Here is a 13673-nt window from a genome sequence, read left to right on the forward strand (position 1 = left end):
CCTGAGGAGGATTTCTAAGCTCTAGATCTTGGTTTTGTATATATTTGTATATATTTGATTATTTCTATTATTCTTATTATACTCTTTTTCATTACTATAGTTTATTAAAACTGTTTTAACTTTCCAACCCATAAGTCTCTCTCCCTTTTCCCTTTCCCTTAGGGTGGGGGGGGGGAGAGGGTTAACAGAGAGCATCTGCCACCAGGTTAATAGCCAGCCCAGCTTTAAACCATGACACACACTAGTCCTCACAGCTGCCTGTTGCTCTGTCACAACAGATGAATGGTTTTCCTCAGCATCATGGAATATTGACCTTTTTCACTATGTTTCAAAACAAACATCAAGAAATCGATTCCAACATTCACTGGAATATTGTTAACATATTTTGATATATTATGTCTGCCACCCATTACATACACAAGCTCTCCAACTATTACTTGTTACAAGCAAAGTGGTTGCCACTATGAAGATGCACAGGAAACCTGGGATCCATCAGCTGAAGAACTAAGGTCTCTGGCTATGAGGAAAGTACGTGTCCTAATGCCATTTGATTTTCCCAGTCACAGAAACGCAGAAGAGAATCTGTTTACACCTTTACTCACCTTATGGATCCAAGGGTTATACACCACTCACTTGCTCTAACAGGCTTCTCTGCTCAGGTACACAACAGTGACCCAAACACCACTGTCCTTACCTTACAGGACATCAGAAACACAAAACAAAAGACAAGTTAGCCCTTTCTAACCTTCAAAGAATGACACTGCAACAAGAACAGCAGTGCTGGGCTGCAAGAAAAAGGTACTGGAGAGGGAGGAGTAGGCAACAACAGAGGCATACATCAGCTATGACTGCACACATTAACTATAAACCCTCAAATAAGGGAATACTCAAACTCAGCTGGCTGTTACAGTCATCAGCACTGGAACAAATTTCACTCCTAGATTCAATGTGAACCCCAGCCCCTACTAACAGCCTTGTCAATGGTATCTTGCTCTGCAGCAAGTGCCAAGCCAGTCCATGGGAGAAAGTCCCAATGGCCACATTTTATATAATATTCTCCGCCTATAAATACAGCAGATATCCAGTAATTCCCAACTTATACTCAGCCTTAACATTATGCTCTCTTTGCACTGGCAACTAGACTTGAATAAAACATTTTTATGAGATTATACATGCTTTTTTTTTTTTTTTTTATGAGATTATACGTGCCAAGCAGCTGTGAACCAGGGGTGTCACCAGCAGGTATTTCCCAGTTCAGTGAAAGAACAATGGTATCTACCCGGCGGAAGAAGATCAAAATGGATGTGGGAACCCAGACAGAGCTCCCACGGAAGGAGGCGATGGTGCAGGTCGCAGGCTGCAGAGAATGCTACACTGTCTCTGTGGTGACAGGGGGCTGTGTGCGCTGTGAGCAAGTAGATGATCTGCTCGACCGAGTGGCACAGCTGCAAAGCCAGGTTGAAAGGCTTCAAGCTGAAGTAGAAAGGCTTAGGAGCATTCGGGAGGCTGAAATGGAGATAGACTGGTGGAGCCAGGCTCTGCCTTCCCTGCAACAAAAAAAATGGGAGCACCTGCCAGAGAGCTCCCAGGATCAAGGGACACCTGTACTCTGCCCTTCTCAGGTGGAAAACAATAACCTAGAGGAGAGGAGTGAGTGGAGGCAAGTCTATGGCCGTGGCAAAAGGCGAGTGTCCTCCTTGCCTACCTTGCCTCCACAGGTGCCTCTGAGCAATAGATATGAAGCCCTAGTGGAATACAGCCGGTCCAATGGGGATGTGGTGGAGAGGCAACCTATATCAGAGGTCCCACCACAGTCAGAAAAACCTGACAGGCGTATAGCTACCTCCTCCACAAGGAGGAAGAGAAGAGTTTTAGTGGTTGGAGACTCCTTCCTAAAGGGATCTGAGGGCCCAATATGCAGAGCTGACCCCCATCACAGGGAGGTCTGCAGCCTGCCTGGAGCCCGAATCAGGGATATCACCAGGCAACTCCCCAACCTGGTGAAGGCCACAGACTACTACCCCCTGCTGATCTTCCAGACAGGTGGGGAAGAAGCTGCATCCTGTAGTCTGAGGGGGATGAAGAAAGACTACAGGGCCCTAGGACGGTTGGTGAAAAAGTCTGGGGCACAGGTTGTTTTCTCCTCCCTCCTTCCATTTTCAGGTGATGACGTGGGATGGAATAGTAGGATTCTCTCTATTAATGCCTGGCTACGAGACTGGTGCTACAGGCAGGGCTTTGGGTTCTTTGATAATGGCTGGTTTTATAAGACAACAGGCGTGACTGTAATACATGGGCAAGGTTTATGTCGTAAGGGCAAAAGGGTTCTGGGACAGGAGTTAGCAGGGCTCATTCGGAGAGCTTTAAACTAGATTCGAAGGGGGATGGGGTAGTAGCTGGGCTTGCACCACTGGGGCAACGCTCTAGTGTTGAGGTAGACCAGGAGGCCTCCCATCCCCCTGGGGTGAAATCAGTGTGCCCAGCTCGCTCCCTGAAATGCCTGTACACCAATGCACGCAGCATGGGGAATAAACAGGAGGAGTTGGAAATCCATGTTCGGTCGGGGGGCTATGATCTAGTGGCAATTACAGAGACTTGGTGGGACGCCTCGCATGACTGGAATGTGGTCATGGATGGCTATGTCCTGTTCAGGAAAGACAGGCCACTAAGGAGAGGTGGTGGAGTTGCTCTTTATGTGAGTGAGCAGCTAGAATGTATTGAGTTCTGTCCAGGGGCGGATCAGGAGCGAGTTGAGAGTTTGTGGGTGCGAATTAAGGGGCAGGCTGGCAGGGGGGATACTGTTGTGGGTGTCTATTACAGGCCACCGGATCAGGATGAGGACGGTGATGAGGCCTTCTACAGGCAGCTGAGAGCAGTCTCTCAATTACAGGGCCTGGTTGTCATGGGGGATTTGATTTCAACTACCCTGATATTTGCTGGGAGGCCTACTCAGCCAGCCAGCCTCAGTCCAGGAGGTTCCTCCAGTGCATTGATGATAACTTTCTGATGCAAATGGTGGATGAGTCAACTAGGAGAGGAGCGCTGCTGGATCTTATCCTCACTAACAAGGAGGGTCTAGTTGAAGAGGTGAAGGTTGAGGGCAGCCTTGGTTGTAGTGACCATGAGATGGTAGAGTTCAGGATCTCATGTGGCAGGACCAGAAAAGCTAGCAGAATCGCAACCCTGAACTTCAGGAGGGCCAACTTTGGCCTTTTCAAGCAATTGCTAGGGGAAATCCCATGGGACAGGGTACTAGAAGGTAAGGGGGCCCAAGATAGTTGGTTAGCATTCAAGGACTGCTTCTTCCGAGCTCAAGATCAGAGCATCCCAGCAGGTAGGAAGTCAAGGAAGGGTACCAGGAGACCTGCATGGTTAAACAGGGAACTGCTGGGCAACCTCAAGTGGAAGAGGAGGGTGTACAGATCATGGAAGGAGGGGCTGGCCACTTGGGAGGAATATAAGTCTGTTGTCAGAGGACGTAGGGAGGCAACTAGGAAAGCTAAGGCCTCCTTGGAATTAAACCTTGCAAGAGAGGTCAAGGACAACAGAAAGGGCTTCTTCAAATACATTGCAGGTAAAGCCAACACTAGAGGCAATGTAGGCCCACTGATGAATGAGGTGGGGGCCCTGGAGACAGAGGATAAAAAGAAGGCGGTGTTACTGAATGCCTTCTTTGCCTCTGTCTATACTGCTGGAGGCTGTCCTGAGGAGCCCCGGACCCCTGAGGCCCCAGAAGAAGTCAGGATAGAGGAGGAATCTGTCTTGGTTGATGAGGGCTGGGTCAGGGACCAATTAAGCAATCTGGACGTCCATAAATCCATGGGCCCTGATGGGATGCACCCGCGGGTGCTGAGGGAGCTGGCGGAAGTCATTGCTAGGCCACTCTCCATCATCTTTGCTAAGTCGTGGGCAACGGGAGAGGTGCCTGAGGACTGGAGGAAAGCGAATGTCACTCCAGTCTTCAAAAAGGGCAAGAAGGAGGACCCGGGTAACTATAGGCCGGTCAGCCTCACCTCCATCCCCGGAAAGGTGATGGAACAACTTGTCCTTGGTGCTGTCTCTAGGCACATCAAGGATAGGGGGATCATTAGGGGCACTCAGCATGGCTTCACCAACGGGAAGTCATGCTCAACCAACTTGATAGCCTTTTATGAGGATGTTACCCGGTGGATAGATGATGGTAAAGCTGTGGATGTGGTCTATCGCGATTTCAGTAAAGCGTTTGACACAGTCTCCCACAGCATCCTTGCAGCTAAACTGAGGAAGTGTGGTCTGGATGATCGGGTAGTGAGGTGGATTGTGAACTGGCTGAAGGAAAGAAGCCAGAGAGTGGTGATCAATGGGACAGAGTCCAGCTGGAGGTCTGTGTCTAGCGGAGTCCCTCAAGGGTCGGTACTGGGACCAGTTCTATTCAATATATTCATTAATGACTTGGATGAGGGAATAGAGTGCACTGTCAGCAAGTTCGCTGATGACACCAAACTGGGAGGAGTGGCTGACGCGCCGGAAGGCTGCGCAGCCATTCAGAGAGACCTGGACAGGCTGGAAAGTTGGGCGGGGAGAAATTTAATGAAATATAACAAGGGCAAGTGTAGAGTCCTGCATCTGGGCAAGAACAACCCCAGGTATGAGTACAAGTTGGGGGCAGACCTGTTGGAGACCAGCGTAGGGGAAAGGGACCTGGGGGTCCTAGTGGACAGCAGGATGACCATGAGCCAGCAGTGTGCCCTTGTGGCCAAGAAGGCCAATGGCATCCTGGGGTGTATTAGAAGGGGTGTGGTCAGCAGGTCGAGAGGGGTTCTCCTCCCCCTCTACTCTGCCCTGGTGAGGCCGCATCTGGAATATTGTGTCCAGTTCTGGGCCCCTCAGTTCAAGAAGGACAGGGAACTGCTAGAGAGAGTCCAGCGCAGAGCCATGAAGATGATTAAGGGAGTGGAACATCTCCCTTATGAGGAGAGGCTGAGGGAGCTGGGTCTCTTTAGCTTGGAGAAGAGGAGACTGAGGAGTGACCTCATTAATGTTTATAAATATGTAAAGGGCAAGTGTCATGAGGATGGAGCCAGGCTCTTCTCAGTGACATCCCTTGGCAGGACAAGGGGCAATGGGTGCAAGCTGGAACACAGGAGGTTCTGCTTAAATATGAGGAAAAACTTCTTTACTGTAAGGGTGACTGAACACTGGAACAGGCTGCTCAGAGAGGTTGTGGAGTCTCCTTCTCTGGAGACATTCAAAACCCACCTGGACGCGTTCCTGTGTGATATGGTCTAGGCAATCCTGCCCCGGCAGGGGGATTGGACTAGATGATCTTTCGAGGTCCCTTCCAATCCCTAACATTCTGTGATTCTGTGATTCTGTGATTTTTCAGTCTTCACTGATGAGGTGCTTTGTTCTCTTTTAGTTCCTATGAATATATCAACAATAAAAGGAAATATTTTTGCACACACTATCTTCTAAACAGTCAGTGAAACTGAAGTCCTCTAAGGCCTCTAAAATATTATTCCATTATACCCATGAGGATCATGAAGTCCAACTCCTGACTCCACAGAGGGCAACCTGAAAGTTAAACCAGATACTTAACAGCATTGTCCAAACAGTTCTTGAACCCCAACTGGCTTGGGGCCATGACCACTTCCCTGGGGAGCTTGTTCCAGTGCTTAACCACCCTCTCAGTTAAAAGCTTTTTCCTAATATCCAATCTGAACTTCCCCTGATGCAGCTTTAAGTCATTCCCTCGTGCTCCACCGCTGGACACCAGGGAGATAAAATCAGCACCTCCCTTTCCGCTCCTCCTCATGAGGAAGTTGTGGACAGCAATGAGGTCACCTCTCAGTCTCCTCTTCTCTAAGCTGAACAAACTTAGTATCCTCAGCCGCTCCTCATAAGTCATGCCCTCTAGCCCTTTCACCATTTTGTTGCCCTGCTTTGGACACACTCTAATATTCTGGTATCCTTCTTATATACCAACAAATTTGGGCTCCACAATATTTTATTCCAATGACCTCTGCCTTCACAATCTACCAATATATTAAGAACATTAAACAGGCTTCGTAAGTCATGAAGGCAGCACACTAACTTAAACCATAATATTATGGTATGCCAAGATCCAACTACATACCCAGTAATCTAAAGGACAAGACACTGAAGAAGAACATAGACAAATATGACCAGAAGTACTGAATTACATTATTCCAAGAAAATATAACACCACCTCAATTCCTAACAAGCAGATGGAAGTGTTCCCTGAATGAGGAACCTCTAACATGTTAATGGTTAAGAGAGCATGGTGGTCAGTATTGAGACATGCCCCTATAAGATCAGGGTTTCCACTCAGGTAACCCAACAGGAAAATACACACAGCACCCTTTCAGCGTGGCCATCCAAAGAGTGTACTGCAAGTCAACAAGATGCAGCAGCCTCTACACCTTACTAGCATAGCCCCAGCCCAAACAGCACCATGTTGTAGTATTTAACTGTTCAGCCAACAGCTTAAATATACATTAAAAAGTTACACGTGCTCATAGATATCATGTTTTCAGGTGCGCAAGTTATTACCTTAGAAGGAGCCAAATTCAAGAAAATCTCAAAAAAAGAAAAGGCTCAATGACAGCAAAGCATTTCAGCATTCTTTACCTAATGAAAAAAAATCAAATAACAGGCTTACGTAAAATTTCAAATGTGTGAAAAATTATAATCCTAGCAGCACTTGCTACAAAGTTAAAGAGATTTTTTTTTTAATCTATCAATTTCATTTAGATCATGCATTAAACGGCATTTTCACTATTTATAATTTACATTTTCCTTCCCAGTTTGGAATTTTCATCAGCAAACACAAAGCTGACAGAGGACTTGAGAATCACCATAATATATATAGAACTGTAAAGCAAATGCCTATTCAGATACCAAAAAACTGCCCCAAAACACATTAATGCATAGTTACAACAGCCAGACAAACCTTAACTCTGCTTTTATACCAGCAGAGGAGGAAACATAACCACTGCATAAGCCTCCAAAATGTCTGTCTCATTTGAACTTAATGGTGATAAATATTTTTCATCAATGTAAATTTATCTGTGCCTACTGCTGTGTAAAGGAACAATGCTTGAGAGAGTTTTGCCACAGGAAATTATTCTATAGTTTCTATATTGGGCAGATTTCCACAACAGGGATGTGCAATAAAAACTCATGTCAAAGAAACAGTGAAATAAAGTTTTGATTTACCGAACTAGAGAGGAAACAAGCCAGGCTACAATCCTGTGTACGGCATTTGAAAATTTCTTTTTTTTTCTTGTACTGAAGAAAAATACATTTAAGTCAATCTAAAATTCTGGGTTTGACAGATTAATGGAAGTTACAACTGCCTTAGCATACGCTACTTCTATTTCTGTCAGCCATGATGACTGTAAAATATGAACTCCAAACAAATTCAAATTACCACTGATACCTATACATACTTTATCTGTGTCACTTATCAGCATTCTAAAGGTTGCATCACATTCCAAAGACTATTATAAAAGTATCTACAGAATGCAAGATTAATTCAAAAACTAAAGCAAAAATATCTACATGCCAGCCATGTCCAAGACACTTATTTTAGTTCTGTTATTATGTTCACTAATGCTTAGCCAATTCTCTAACTCAGCACTCAATAGTCTGTGTCAGTTCTTTCCAGTACTTCTAACCAAAACACTCTTTCAAGGAGGTTTGCAGTTACGAATGTTTCAAAGAAAACCTAGGCATTAAGTATAATCTACTTGACAGTATATAAATGATGGGGAAACATTTTGATCTATTGTTTTTGTTTTAGACTGATGTTTGTGTTTGTTTTAAACACAAACATCAATCAAGTTCAACCTGAATAACACCCAGCTTTTCTACTTCTAAGGTAAGTACTTTCAAATACAAAAGATTATTAACTCAGTGTTGAAGCATGCCTTCCAGTAGCACAAGTATAATGAATATAAAAAAATAAAATATTAAATAAATTTGGCATAAAGATGTTCTACGCTAAGCAGAAACACACATTATCCCTCATCACTGTATCTGGCTACCAAATCTCTATAAGAATAAAGAGATGATATTTGTAACTAAGTAGCAAGGAGCTCCAAGAATCTTGAAAAAAAAGAGTAACTAAAATTCCGCTAAATAGAGAGGTCCACCAAAAAAAATCCCAAACACATACAGTGATTGATTCTAGACCCAGAAAACACCATTAGTTTAATGGCAGAATATTTCAGTATGTGAAAGGAAAAACTAATTCGCAATGTGTTGACATTCAGAATGCCTATAAATCCCTAACACAAATAAATTTGGATTTGTTCTTTAAAAAAAAACAAACAAGCAAATCCAACAAATGCTTACCATATTAATAAGCCTTCAACAAAAATTCTCCAGCTATCTCACCTGCCAAAAATAAAGAAATCAAACACGATAAACTCCTAGTTTGCAGCCTAAATGAGCACAAAGACTTCCATTTTGATCTCCAGCTGTTTCTACACCCAAATTTCTTAACTTCTTCCCAAATGTTTTGTTTTCCCTTTTGGCAGAGGAAAAAGAAATTACATCTAATCAGCAGCTAAAAATATTTCAATTATCTGAGTTTTCAAAAGAGGGTGCTTTTCCAGGTAAAAAAATACCCCAGTGCAACATTTCAACAGCTTTTACAACAGGCAGGCTTCTGAACAGTTAGATCTAAATAACAGTAAGTGTGAAGGAAAGCACTCACAGGTTAAAGTTGAACAAGTAAATCTGGTGTAACTTCAGGTTATTTTTATTATTACCTCTAAAGGCAAACTAAGTTCTCAGGAGAGAATGTAAGTAGCAGTTCTGCTACGGAGCTAAGGCTTAGGACCCCTCCATTTAATTCTTAGTCGAGTCACTGGTTTTCTTACATTACAGGTATTCTGTATCTGAGTCTTCCATGTGGAGAAGTTGATACTTGCTCTCTCTCTTTCTCTATCTCTTTTTTTAAAAGAATAAGCAGTTACAACCTGTGGCCTCTAGAATTCCCTGTACAAGGAACCTTCTGCAGGCAATATACAGTTGCCTTACAATGTATGTAACAGTGGAAAACATGTTTGTAATCTGATCCTATTTACGATCTTCATATACTGAATGGCTTTAAGATTACAGAACTAAAAAAAAGTGAGCCTGATAAGAACTTCTCCCCAACAGTACTGTAAATTAATATCTTTCTGCTATTGAGGTAATTAAGAAAACTTAGTATCATAACCCACCAAACATGCATAGCCTGGTTAGTAACATACACTAGCAGTGCAATTCACCTGATACACACGCCTGTAGCTCAATATCTTATGCAAGCAAAAATAAAATAAAAAAGTCACAGTAACAATTGCAAGAAGTCCGAAAATTTTTAATTGGAGCCACACATGAATCAGGAAGATACCGATACATCACCTCTGAATTTAAAAGGCTAAAAGTGGTGCATTATACAGCCTGTATCAGATTCAAGCTCAGTTACAAGACCACATCAAGTACACACCAACTCAAGTCAGGCCTGCAAGAGCAGACTGCAATTAACTGCAACAACATTCCTTGCTCGTTCCTCACTAAAAGCAGTCAAGAGAGCTCTGGAAGACAGTACTATGGGAAGGCTCAAAAGAACAAAGCCTTAACTGCATGTATTTTTCTTTTTACATCATGAGTCCTCCATGCAGTTCCCTCAAGGCTCTTTCCCACTCGAGTTACTACAAACTACACCAAGATGCAACTGTCCATACAGGAAGTTTAATCAAAAAGGGAAGACTTGCAAAGGCATGAAAGCTAATTCACTGTCCAGGTGACACCAATATCACAGAATCACACAGAATCACAGAATCAACCAGGTTGGAAGAGACCTCAGGGATCATCGAGTCCAACCATTGCCCTGACACCACCCTGTCAACTAGACCATGGCACTAAGTGCCATGGCCAGTCTTTTCTTAAACACATCCAGAGATGGTAACTCCACCACCTCCCTGGGCAGCCCATTCCAATGTCTAATAACCCTTTCTAAAAAGAAATTCTTCCTAATGTCCAACCTGAACCTCCCCTGGCGAAGCTTGAGGCTGTGTCCTCTTGTCCTATCGCTAGTTGCCCAGGAGAAGAGGCCAACTCCCACTTCACTACAACCTCCCTTCAGGTAGGTTCTTATCGTGACTTAAACACTCGGCTACCATCAGCTTCTGGAATTCTTCACCAAAGTATCTGCCCTAGTTTGGTTTGGTTTTTAGAAATCCTGTCCTGCTACTCACTGTATATAAGAAACTTCAAAATAATATTCCTATCATCTATCACATGATGGCTTTTCTTCCTCTTTCCTCCATACAGGAACATTGCCTGCAAACACTGTTATTCTTGTTTCAGAGAAATATATGGCATGCACCTTCTCACTGAAGAACAAAGTAAATAAACCTGAGCTAAAGCAGTCACACCAAAGAGCAACTGGTCTGTAAAAAGTTTCTATTACTACTCCTAAAATCATAATCCTTTGAGGGTTGTTGTACAGACAAGGTATATACTGAAAACCAAAGCAAGTTTGTGCTGCTATTACCTATGAAATGCCATGTGTTGTACCATATAAATCAAACATGAAGCCTCAATAACTTATTCCTTCTATGAAAGTCCCTTTTAAAGCACAAGCAATTCTATTTCTGACATATAAAGTCATCTTTTATTACTTCCATAGACAAATAGGAAGATTAGCAAAGACCATGCAATTTCAGTAACTATTGTGTATAATCAAGACTATTGTTTCAGTATCTATCTGATTAAAAAAATGTTTTCTATTTTTTCTTTATTTGAAGAAAATAGCCATGGAAAAGGAGAAGAAAGAGGACTGGCGCAATTATGTATTTTTTCATGTACAACAAAACCTCTGTGTTCACCGCCTAATAACTACATTCACACTGCTGCTGGCAATACAAACACAAAACTAATCCTTCAGCAAGCAATAAGAAAAGTTTGCTTTGCACAACTCATCCCCAAAATTCAGCTGGAAATAAATCAAGCTTCCACATTGCTCAAGGGGAGCATGGTCTGGTCCTGGTCTCAGTTGAAGAGCTGCAGATAAAACATCCTTCTTACAGGACTTACTGAAAGCCACAGTCTTTCTGAGTAAGAATGACTTAGGGCCTTTATTTTAGTGTAGGCAGATAACTGTCCTTCCATCTTAGCGTATTTTCTTCTGATGAGAACTTAAAGGCAACAGTAAGCTGTAACTGAACACAACACCTAACAAAGCTCAGTTCCACAGCTCAAATATGGGGTTTAATCTTGAATCTTTAAGTTCGCCAGCATTGTAACTTTAATCTAACAGGTTTCCAGCTTGTGTATTAGTCTACATAATTATTCCATATCATGTCAACCTCCATGCGTTAGAGGCCACACAGCGCAGCATCTGAGCTACAGATCACTGTAGCGTGGGAGCGCATGCTGGAGAATAAGAACTGCAACCTTATTCCATTACTTCATTCCCTTCTTCAAATACACACACTATTAGTTACTATGGAAAACACTGTATCAAGCAAAGACAAAACAACAGTCTGTCTCCTATAAACTTAATACTTTTTGTTTCCCTCTGTAAAGCTTTTTTTTTTTTAAAAAAAAAGGCTAGTCTTGCATGATAGGCAAGGCAAAGCAGCCTCCTTCTCATCCCCAGATTTAGCCTCTAAGTTCCTGGCTGCTTTCATAATTTGCCCTCATCTTTTTCTAATAGGAATACTTTTCCCTCGTTCCCTGTAGTTTACAAAAGAGGCACAAAGAACCACAGCTAGACAGCTTTGTCCTATTCCTGCACAAACAGCACGCAAACTAAACCATTTGTGCTTTGAAGTATTTTCTATCAAGGAATCTCACAACTGCATCCAATAATCCACCGCTCAAGTACTGGTTCTGCTTCACAGATTGTTGTTCAGTCTAAAACTATCGTTCCTTCTCCTATTAGTTATCTGCAGCGACTACTGAACTGTATCAGAAACGAGAAGAAAAATAATAATTAAGTATTTCTTAACCGCTTTTTGGATAGCGTTAGACATTCATCAGTTGTAATAAATCCCTGACTCCACACGCCTGCAGTCACTCAGACTCCCAGCTTCTTCTCAGCAACACATTCACTTAAGAAATAAAAAACCCAATTAATCTGCGAAAAACACAAGCAGGGAAAAAAAAAAAACGGGGGAGGGAGGGCGTTGAAAGTTCCTGAGCTGTCAAGGACTCCCAGCGCCCTTCAAAGCCAAAGACGATTATTTTTTAAGTACTTGAAGACCGCTGGACATCAAACGAGATTTGCCGGTGTCACACCGCGGTGGCGGTGCGGGGGCCACTCGCGGGGGGAAACACGAGTGAGGAACAGGCCGCCGAACTTGGGGTTCTCGGGGCTGGGCGCCGTGTTCCCCGCAGCCCGGTCGAGGGGAAGACACAAGCTGGGGGGCCTCTTCCCCGACCCCACGCATAGAGGGCTCCGCACCCCCCACCCGAGACCGAAAGGGAGAGGAGAACGCGCCCCGCGGCTCTGAGGGCTAGCGAGGGGCCGAGGCCGGCAGAAGGGCTCGAAACAAAGCTTCCCCGCCCGGCTGAAGCGGGAGGGCCCCGGGATAAGCAGCTCAGCCCGGGCCGGAGGAGAGCGAGAAGCCCCGGAGCGACCCGCCGCTGCCCTCACCGCGGCTGTGAGAAGAAAGGCGCCGCCGCGCTGAGGGAGCTCCCGCAGGGCACCGGCGGGATTATTCCCGCGGGCGGACGGCGAGAGACCGTGAAAAAGCGGCTGCTCCCCCCTCAGCTCCCCTCCCGGCGGCCACCGGGCGCCCGGGGGTGGGGGAACGGACCCCCCCGAGCTCCGCCATCGCCCCCCCCGCTGCCGCGGCTGAGGGAAGCGGGAGCGCGGCCCACGCACCCACCTGGCGCCGCGCTCCGTCCCATCCCGCACCGACGCCGCTCACCCGCTCCAGCCGCCGCCGACCGCCTTCGCGGGCTAAGCCTCCGCGCCTCCCGCCGCCGCCCCGCCCCTTCAGCATCAAGCCCCGCCCCCTCACTTCCCTTTTGACCCGTGCCAGGAGGGGCGGGGCAAGGCGTGCCAATAGGAGCTAGCGCTTCGCGGCACACATTGCTGATCGGCGTGAGAAACACCCAATGAAAACGCCAGGAGGGCGGGGAGAGCGGTCAATCAGCGGCCCCTACCTGGGGCTCGCAAGAGGCCGGCCGCGGGGAGGGGAGTTTTCTCCCCGCTGGCCGGCGCGGCCGCGCACTCCTCTCCCGCCTCCGCCGCCCTAGGCCTCGCTCCCGCCGCCCGCTGTGGCCGCCAAAGCCCCCGGGGTGTGGAGGCTGTCTTGGGGCTCCCGCCGCCCGGCCGTCGCGGGGCTGTCTCCCCGCGAAGATCTACGTGCCCCTCAGGGGCAGCCGTCTCTTCTCCCGGCCACGGCGGCCCCTTCCCCACCAGCCCAGTTCCCTGCCCTGCCGCGGGGCCGGCCTCACGCCCGCTCTCGCACAGGCAGCTCAGCAGCCTGACACCGGTGCCAGCTCCCGGGCAGAGATCCCGTTTCCCTCAGGGCTGTGCTCCCCGTGCAGGGTGGGGGTGCGGGCTGCTGTGGCCCTGTCACATCTCCCCCTGCCCCTGTCTAGCTGCCCCTTCCCCACCCAATGTCCCGGCTTCAGGACATCCATGCCCAGTCCCTCACAGCAGT

At 46.1% G+C, this 13673-nt stretch overlaps 1 protein-coding gene across 3 annotated transcripts in view; it reads right to left on the reverse strand.

Moving 5' to 3' along the window:
• WASF3 (WASP family member 3) overlaps nt 1-12946 on the reverse strand; it is an 83133-nt gene extending 70187 nt beyond the window's left edge. For 2 of the 3 annotated variants that reach the window (XM_068424372.1, XM_068424391.1), the window contains exon 1: nt 12891-12946. The gene's annotated coding sequence lies outside the window, so the exon portion shown is untranslated. The remainder of the gene's footprint in view (nt 1-12890) is intronic. The other variant, XM_068424383.1, reaches the window with a different exon arrangement.
• Between the last annotated feature and the right edge of the window lie 727 nt (nt 12947-13673).

Source organism: Nyctibius grandis, chromosome 2 (genome assembly GCF_013368605.1).
Source record: "Nyctibius grandis isolate bNycGra1 chromosome 2, bNycGra1.pri, whole genome shotgun sequence".
In the NCBI taxonomy this organism is placed as follows: Eukaryota; Metazoa; Chordata; class Aves; order Nyctibiiformes; family Nyctibiidae; genus Nyctibius; species Nyctibius grandis.